Below are 8985 nucleotides of genomic sequence, written 5' to 3'. Positions count from 1 at the left end.
CTCTCTCTCTCTCTCTCTCTCTCTCTCTCTCTCTCTCTCTCTCTCTCCAAGGTCTCCTGTACCTAGCCCCAGACTGGCCTCCAGCTCTCCATAGCCAAAGAAGACTTTGTACTCATCTTCCTGCCTCCACCTCACCTGCCAAGTTCTAGGTTCCTGAATTCACCACTGCACCCATGTTATGAGGTCTGGAGGTCAAGTCCAGGATCCCAGACATTCTAGGCAAATGCCCACCAAATGTGGTTTGCTCTCTGCTGCCATTTCTGGCTCTGGTCACATATGTGGCAAGCAAACCAGACCCGGGAGCCTGATGATGAACCCAAGGGATGTGAAGGCTTTCCTTTTCCTGCTTTGAAAGTGATGCCATGTTGTAGAAAAATTAGAAAACAAAAAAGTTGTATCCCCTTCATTTCCTAAAAGCAGAATGAAAATTACTGAATGTCAGTTTTTAAAAACTTTTAACTGAATTGCAGATCTAGAAAATGAAAAGTCACTTAAATGGTTGAAATTAAATTTCAAAATATGAACACTTGGCTCTTAGTGTTAGGTTTCAGGCAGTGCACACACCCAGAATCTAGCTCCACCTGGACTATAGAAGGATTTCTGCTGGTTAAATGAAAGCCAGCATTCCTCGGGAGCTCCGGTTTTCTGTCTGGCAAAAGGACTGAGTCCTTTCCTTTGCCCCTGGCAGAAGGGATATGTGGCTCTCTGTTGACATATACCTGTGCCACCTAGCCTCTCTCGCAGAGAGCCCTGAATGTGTCCAATTCTTTTTCTCTCTGCTCTGGACTCTTGAAGATGCCTCTGGATATTTTCTCTCTCCTATCCCAATAAAAAACCCTCCCTCTAATGCAGCAGCTGTTTCAGTAGTTTCTTTACTGTGCCCCCTCACATACATCAGCTTAGTTATCTGTGTGGAGTTTTTTTGAGATTTATTTTTTATAATTTTGGGGGGGGGCATTTTGCCTGCATTCACGTCTATACACCACATTCATTCAGTATCCAAAAAGTTATGAAATCCCCTTGGAACTGGAGTTACAGACAGTTGTGAAATGTCATGTGGGTTCTGGGACTCGAACCCAGGTTCTCTGATCTCCTAACTGCTGAGCCACCTCTCTAGCCCCAGCTGGGTTATCTTTGTACCTATGGTTTCTTGTGTTGTTTTCAACTCACTAGTTTTCTTAACAAAGCAAAACAAAGCTAATTTCTTGTCACTCTATTTTATTTTGTTTTATTTTCATTGGTGGTGTTTTGAGACAAGTCCTCAGGTAGCTGATATTGGCCTTGAACTTACTACGTAGCCAACAATGGCACTGAACTTCTGACTCTTCTTCCTTTGCCTCTGCAATGCTGGAATAACAGTGATGTGACAATATGCCCTAATTGTGTGAAATATCCCTATACATTGTGTGTTTATATGTCACTGTGATTGGTTTAATAAAGAAGTTGACTGATCCATAGCTAAACAGAATAAGGTTAGGTGGGAGAGTCAAACTGAGAATGCTGGGAAGGGGAGGGGCAGAGTCTGGAGTCGCTAGCAGATACAGAGAAAAGCAAAATGGGCATGCCGTGCTGAGATAAAGGCACTAAGCCCACGGCAAAGCATGGATAAGGAATATGGGTTAATTTAAATGTAAGAGTTAGCTAGTAATAAGCCTGAGCTATCAGCTGAGCATTTGTAATTAATATTAAGTCTCCATGTTTGTTACTTGGTAACTAGCAGGTGGGAACTGTCTACCAATAAATTGTGAGGTGCTGAGGATGGGATCCAGGGCTTCAGGCATGCTAGGTAAGCACTCTAGAGTCAAAGCTGCATCTACCATCTCTCCTTTCCATTGCCTCCAAATAGTGTTTTTCCTTCAAAATAGAGTGCAATAATTCTGCTGGGAAATTTATAGTCCTGATCATTAATTCAATTTCTTTCTTCTTTTTAATTTTTTTAAAAATAATGTATATGTGGGTGTGTGTCATGCTTGTACCTTTGGAGGCCAGAAGAGGGCATCAGATCCCCTGAAACTAGAGTTTCAGGCAGTGGTTCTAGTACTCAAACTCAGGTATATTGAATTCTTGAGTCATCTCTCCAACATATAATTCAATTTCTTCAGTCAATCCCCCTTCTCCGTATCACCATGCTACAAATGAAATAGTCAATTATCACTGTTTACAAATTCTGTATCTGTGAACTTGCCTACTTACTCAAAGGGATTTGCACCCCTCAGATCAATACTAGGTTGTTTGGGGTCATTGGGCCACTCACAGATAATGCACAGAGCAGTAGAAAATATGAGTCTTCAAAACACACACATCTCCATCTAAGGCCAAAGAAACAAACAACCAACTGCCTTGTTCAGCTTCTGTTAAGTCTCTGGGTTTCCTTTCTGTAGTTTACTTAGAGTCACGTTTTCTCTATATTTTTATTCTTTTTAGAAAAATACTTTTAAGAGTTACCTTATTTTAAAGTGTGTGTGTGTGTGTGTGCATGTGTGTGTGTGTATAGAGGTAAGTTCCCTTGAGTACTGATGTCCACAGAGGTCAAAGACATTATTGGCCCTTGTTCCTTGCTCTGCCTTGACCCATCCCAGGCTTCTCCACCCCATCACAACCCGATATAAGTCCCTGCTTGATACTATTAACCGAGATCCTGCTTTGACAGACTCCTGACTCCGTGGGTGTGTTTCTCCCTGGTGCCCAGGGAGGGTGCTGAGTCGTGGCTCTCACCATCCCGTTCAACCCCAGGAAGAGTCTGGCAGTTCAGGCTTTGCCCCCACTCTTTCTGCAGAGAACCCAGCACCAGGACAGGCTCCAAAGCTACACAGAGAAACTTTGTTTGAAGAAAAAAAAACAGAAAATGTAAACCTTCAGTGTGTGCTTTCCTATTCCCAGAATAGGGATGGCTTCCTCTAGTCCTTCTTAGTCCTCAATGACCCCTCAAGCTAGCGCTTTTCAGCCTTGACTGGATATCAGGAAAGCCGGCAGAGCTTTCAGACATGTGGACACTCAGGTGGGGTGAGGGTGGTTTTTCAGTTCCCGTGATGCCAATGTATAATGGAAGTGCTACAGCCCTGTGCTACACATGGTATCCTTGCCCAGAAATCATAAAAATCAAAGCAAGGGCAATGATGGGATTTTTCCAGCAAATATTTTAGGATACTCAACCCCATGCTCTGGCCTCTGGGATAGAGGTATTTGCAGATAAGGACTACCAAGTTTTCCTTAGCATAGGGCATGCTATGGCCAGTGAAGTGGTTTAGTGGACAAAGAAGTCTGCCTCCAAGCCTGACGACCTGAGTTCAAGCCCCAGGAGACACATGAATCTACTCCCTCAAAGTGTTCTCTGACCTACACATGTGCCATCACACACAAGTGCCCACACACATACACACACACACACATAAATAAATGTTAATAAAAATAATAAAAGAAAATAAAACTAGAAAATGCTTTCATGGAACCGAATGTTTAAAGCTTTCCTGATTAGGTAAACTAGAGAAGTGGCTCCCTGGCGGGGGACGGGGAGTGCCTGAAAGTGTATTTAATTTCTATTAATAAACCTGGTTTCTCCCGGGGCATCCAGGTAAGCTTGATTAAAGTTTTCTTGCAAAGGATCCCCAAGTGCTTGCTGCCTTGCCTGTAATTCAAAGTCAAGTGCAGCTCCTTGTCGAATGGTTGCCAGGAGATAGCCTTGGAGTCAGCTCCCTGTCTCCTCTGCCATGGCAACGCCTGTGGTTTTCCTTCATCTTCTTCCTGTGGAGTCTAGAATTCGGAGTAGTGTGCTGTCCGTGATTGTCTCGTTTATCCTGCATCAAGGAAAGAACACTTCTTTATTTTTACTTGGCGAGGAGAGCAAGGGAGGGAGGGATGAAGCTAGGGAAAGAAGGAGGGAGTGGAGAGACAGAGGGAGGGAGGGAGGGAGGGAAGGAGGGAGGGAGGAAGGGAGGGAGGGAGGTGAATGTGTTTAAGTGTGTTTTGTGTGTGTGTGTATGAGAGAGAGAGAAGGAGGGAGGGAGGGAGGGAGGGAAGGAGGGAGGGAAGAGGAGGAGATAGAGAGAGATGGGGGAGGATGATTTGTGTACCTGGGTCGGGGGAGCAAGTTATTGTGTGCAATCCTGCCCACATGGCGGTCACAAGGCAACCTCTAGTGCTGGTCCTCACCTTCCACCTTTCTGAGAAGTCCCTGCTGTCCCCACAAACTCCCAGGGTCCCATCTCAACCTCCAAGCTCCCCAAAGGAGCACTAGATTACAGATTTGCACTCCCTTACCCAACTTACCACAGGTTCTGGGAACCAGAGCTCAGTTTCCCCAGGCTTCTACCCCAAGCTTCACCCACTGCTACCTCCCCAGCCCTGAGAAGAGGAGCCTCTTCACACAGCTGCCTTCATGGCCTCGAGATGTAGCCCCCAACATTTTTTCTTTCCCTCCCAAGGCTCCCTCAGGCATTCCTGAAAGCAGCTTCACGGACCCTAAAAAGTGTAATAACTCAAAGAGTAGCTTCTCAAGCAGCAGACGAGGTCTTCCTATCATTTCCCTGACCCACTGACATCTGGAAGCATATTGTCCTTGGGTTTGATGGAAAAGAGCCTTCAAAGTGCCTCAATTTTGCCATCAGAAAAATAGAGCGGTTCTTGTTTGTGGGTTGCTTTGAGGAGTGAATTACTGAGTCCAGAGCTGGGGACAGAACTTTATTAGTAAAGTGTGCCTAGAACTTCCTTTACCTTCAGCACAAGAATATAGGAGAGTTAAGCTAGTTACATGGAGTGTGGGTCTACAGGTTGGGCCTTGTCAACTTGGTCCTAGACGTACCTGGGAAGAGGGAGTGATTGAGAAAATGCCTCCACAAGACTGGGCTGTAACACGAGTCTGTGGGGTATTGCCTTGGTGAACGATTGATGTGGGAGTGTACCGCTCACTGTGGCAGTGTCGGCCCTAAGCTGATGGTCCTGGGGTGTGGAGAAAGTGGACTGGGGCAGCCACAGAGAGCAAGCCAGTAAGCAGCGCACTTCCAGGACCTCTGCAGCAGCTTCTGCCTTGAGTTCCTGCCCTGGCTTCCCACAATGACAGGCTGTGATGTGGAATTGTGGAGCTGAAACAAACCCTTTTCTCTCCAAGTTGCTTTTGGTCATTGTGTTTTCTCACAACAATGGAAATGGAAACCCTAACCAAGGCAATGAGCATCTGTTGTTGTTGTTGTTTGTTTGTTTGTTTGTTTGTTTGTTTGTTTGTTTGTTTTTGTGGGATTTTTTGGCTAGACTCTGCAGTGAAGTATAGTAGATGTTTTTTTGGGGGACGCAATCTATTGTTTTTTTTAAATCTGTAAAATTGATGCTGGGCATTGTAGTGCTCAGCTTGAAACCCAGCACTTAGAAAGGAGAGAATGGAAAATCTTTGAGATTCAAGAACTTTCTTGCCCTTCCTATGGGTGTGAGACATAGGAGTCCTTAACGTGTCCATCTCATGTCAAAAACACACATTCATTCAGGACTTCAAATATATGGTCTACTCACCCATATTGACAATTACACCCCTAGGACTACATAGAAGGCCTAATTCAAAATTTAAACTCTTAGGTCCTCCAGCTGTAACAGACCTGGGTGTTTACCCCAAGGACTTCAAGTCAACATATCACAGAGTTACTTGTACATCCATGCTATAGAACCAATCTACTTGTCTAATAACAGAGGAATAGAGAAACACACACACACATACAGACACACACACACAGACAGACACACATACACACACATACAGACACACACACACACACACACACACACACACACAGGAGTTTTTTTTTTCAACCATAAGGGAAAACAAAGTTATGTCATTAACAGAAAGTTGGACTCAACTAGAGATAATCATATTAGGAGAATTAAGCCCATCTCAGAAGACAATTGTCATGTGTTTTCTCTCAGTATAGTCCCTAGATTTCACACAGTCACAAAATCATGAATGTCTTTGTAAAATTAAAGGGGAACAAAGGATATTAATGGTGAGGGGGGATGGGAGAAGAAGGAAGGTAGAGAGGAATAGAGGTTTTCATACCTGTATGAAAGTGGTGTTTAAAATATATTTACTTTATGCATATGGTATGCTGCCTGCATGTATGTGTGTGCAGCACATGCATTCCTGGTACCCACAGAGGCCAGAAGAGGCATTGGATCCCCTGTGACTGGAGTTACAGACTGTGAGCCACCTTGTGGGTGCGGGGAATCAAACCCCAGTTTTCTGGAAAAGCAACCAACACTCTTCTCCAGAGTCATCTCTCCAGTCCCTGAAAATGTCTTGAAGGTTATATTATTCTATTTTATGTGTATGGGGATTTTGCTTGCATAGATGCCCGAGCACCACTTCCTGGTGACCAAGGAAGCAAGACATTTGATCCCCTGGAACTGAAGTCGCAGATTGGTGAGAGGCATCGTGTGGACATTATGAATTGAACCCTAGAAAAGCAATAAGTGCTCTTAACCACTGAACCAGCTCTCCAGCCCCCAATGAAAATAGTTTCAACTTGCATGCCTAGTACCCATAGAGGTCAAAAGAGGGCTTGGGAACTGGCATCTCAGATGGCTATGAGCTGCCATGTGGGTGCTGTCAATCAAACCTGAGCCTCTGAAAAAGAGGTCAACATTCTCAACCACTGATCCATCTCTCTAGCTCTTATCTAACTTTCTTATACACTCTAGGACCGCCTGCCTGGAAGTGTGCCTCCCACAGTGGGCTGTGCCCTCTTGCACCAATTAATAGTTAAGAACACCCCTCTAGACATGCTGCAGGACAATCTGACCTGGGCCATTCCTCAACAATCTCTCTATGACTCTGGGGTGTGTCAAGTTGACAGTTAAAGGTAACTGATGGAGAGCACCAGGGAAGAGGTTGATATCTGTCTTTTTGGATTCCCCCTAAGTGATTGACATTTAGGATTTCATAGGGAGAAACTGTAATTTTCCAAATTTAGCCTTAAAACTCTTTAGGAAGGATAGGGAACCTGAAATGACCCTATCCCATAGCAATACTGACGAATATCTTTCATATCACCATAGAACCTTCATCTGGTGATGGATGGAGATAGAGACAGAGACCCACACTGGAGCACTGGACTGAGCTCCCAAGGTCCCAATGAGAAGCAGATGGAGGGAGAACATGAGCAAGGATGTCAGGACCACGGGGGGTGCACCCACCCACTGAGACAGTGGGGCTGATCTATTGGGAGCTCACCAAGGCCAGCTGGACTGTGACTGAAACAGCATGGGATAAAACCGGACTCTCTGATCATGGCGAACAATGAGGACTGATGAGAAGCCAAGGTCAATGGCAAGGGGTTCTGATCCTACTTCATGTTCCGGCTTGGTGGGAGCCTAGCCAGTTTGGATGTTCACCTTCCTAGACATGGACGGAGGGGGGGGAGGACCTTGGACTTTCCACAGGGCAGGGAACCATGACTGCTCTTTGGATTAGAGACGGAGGGGGAGAGGAGTGGGGGGAGGGGGAGAAGAGTGGGGGGAGGGGGAGGGAAATGGGAGGCTGGGAGGAGGCGGAAACTTTTTTTTTCTTATTCTCAATAATAAAAAAAAAAGAAAAAAACCCTTTAGGAAAAGAATCATTTCCTATCCTCAGAGTTCTTAGTATGGAATTCCTTCTTTCCACTGCAGGTGCAGGATTTTACATGCATTTGTATCCACCTCTCTATCTTACAGTGTTGCAAAGCCGTGCAAAGACTGCCAGCTCCTGCGCTGGTATTCTGAATGCCTGGCGCACTGTCTCCAACTCTGTAAATGCCTACTGTTCATTTCTGAATTAGTCACCAACTCCAAAAGTAGTGAATGAAGAGACTTCAACAGAGGAGCTGCTGATGACTGATTCAAAGTCATAGTAGGAAACAAGATGAATAAAATTCAAGCGTACTAGCTTTGAGACTGTATTTGATTTGAAGTGAAACGAACATGTTTCCTCAGTCCTAGTAAGGGGTGGCCCCTGAGTCCACCCAAGGGCATGCACACCTGCATGTGTGTTTACTCACATAAGCACAGACACCCAAGGACAGCATCCGGTATCATGTCTCAGGCACTGAATGCATGGAAATCACCGAGAAAGCTAGGCTCCCTGGCCATCTGGCTCCAGGGATCTGCTTGTCTACCTCCCCGGTGCTGGGATTACATACTACAGCTGTTTTGTCTTGAGTGCTGGATATCAAATTTGGGTCCTCACTCACACTTACAGGGCAATCCCTTCACAAACTGAGCCATCTCTGCAGCCCAGGTGCAGACTCCTACTAGGTAACTGATCTGGCAAAACTAATGAAATGGGAGGAGATGGTGGACAGAGTCTCTCTAGTTTAGGGAATAACTAGAGTAGAATGCACAGGGCTGTGAGGTTACTGACTCAGTTGCTGAAGGAGACAGGAAAGTCACATCGTGTGTGGGTTTGAGGGTCAAATGGGAACTGTGACTCAGCAGCTGAGTGAAGTCATCTCTGTGTTTCAGGGCCAAGCATGACAGCGATGGTGGTAACTTCTGGAAACACTCGCAATTTGAAACAGTGAGAGCTCTTTCTAAACATATTTTCTAGACTCTTCAAATGCTTGGAGTACTGTCACTCACGTGTTCACGACGGTGCTGGGAAAATGGTCCAGTTAGTAAAGTGTGTGCTGCACAGACACGAGAACCTCGGTTTGGATCCCCTACGTCATAAAAAAAAAAAAAAAAAAAGCCGGGTGCCACGACGCACACGAGTAATCCCATGCTGGGGAAGTGGGGGCAGGAAGATCTTTGGGGTTCACTAGCCAACCAACCTCGTCAAACCGACAAGGTGCACGTTATGATACCGCACAAGATTGGACCTTGGCGGTCCGAAGAGTCCCACGGCGGAGAGACAGACAATTCATGCTTATGTGTGAGGTTTTATTAAGACTAAGGGAATTGAAAAGGGAGGAAGGGAGGGGGGATACCAGCCTCAGGGGACAGGAGTGGAGGAAGAGAAGAAAAAGACAAAGG

This window comes from Alexandromys fortis, unplaced genomic scaffold, assembly GCF_014885135.2.
Source record: "Alexandromys fortis isolate MF-2015 unplaced genomic scaffold, M_Fortis_MF-2015_v1.1 scaffold_109, whole genome shotgun sequence".
Lineage (NCBI taxonomy): Eukaryota > Metazoa > Chordata > Mammalia > Rodentia > Cricetidae > Alexandromys > Alexandromys fortis.
This window is presented reverse-complemented; position numbering follows the sequence as displayed.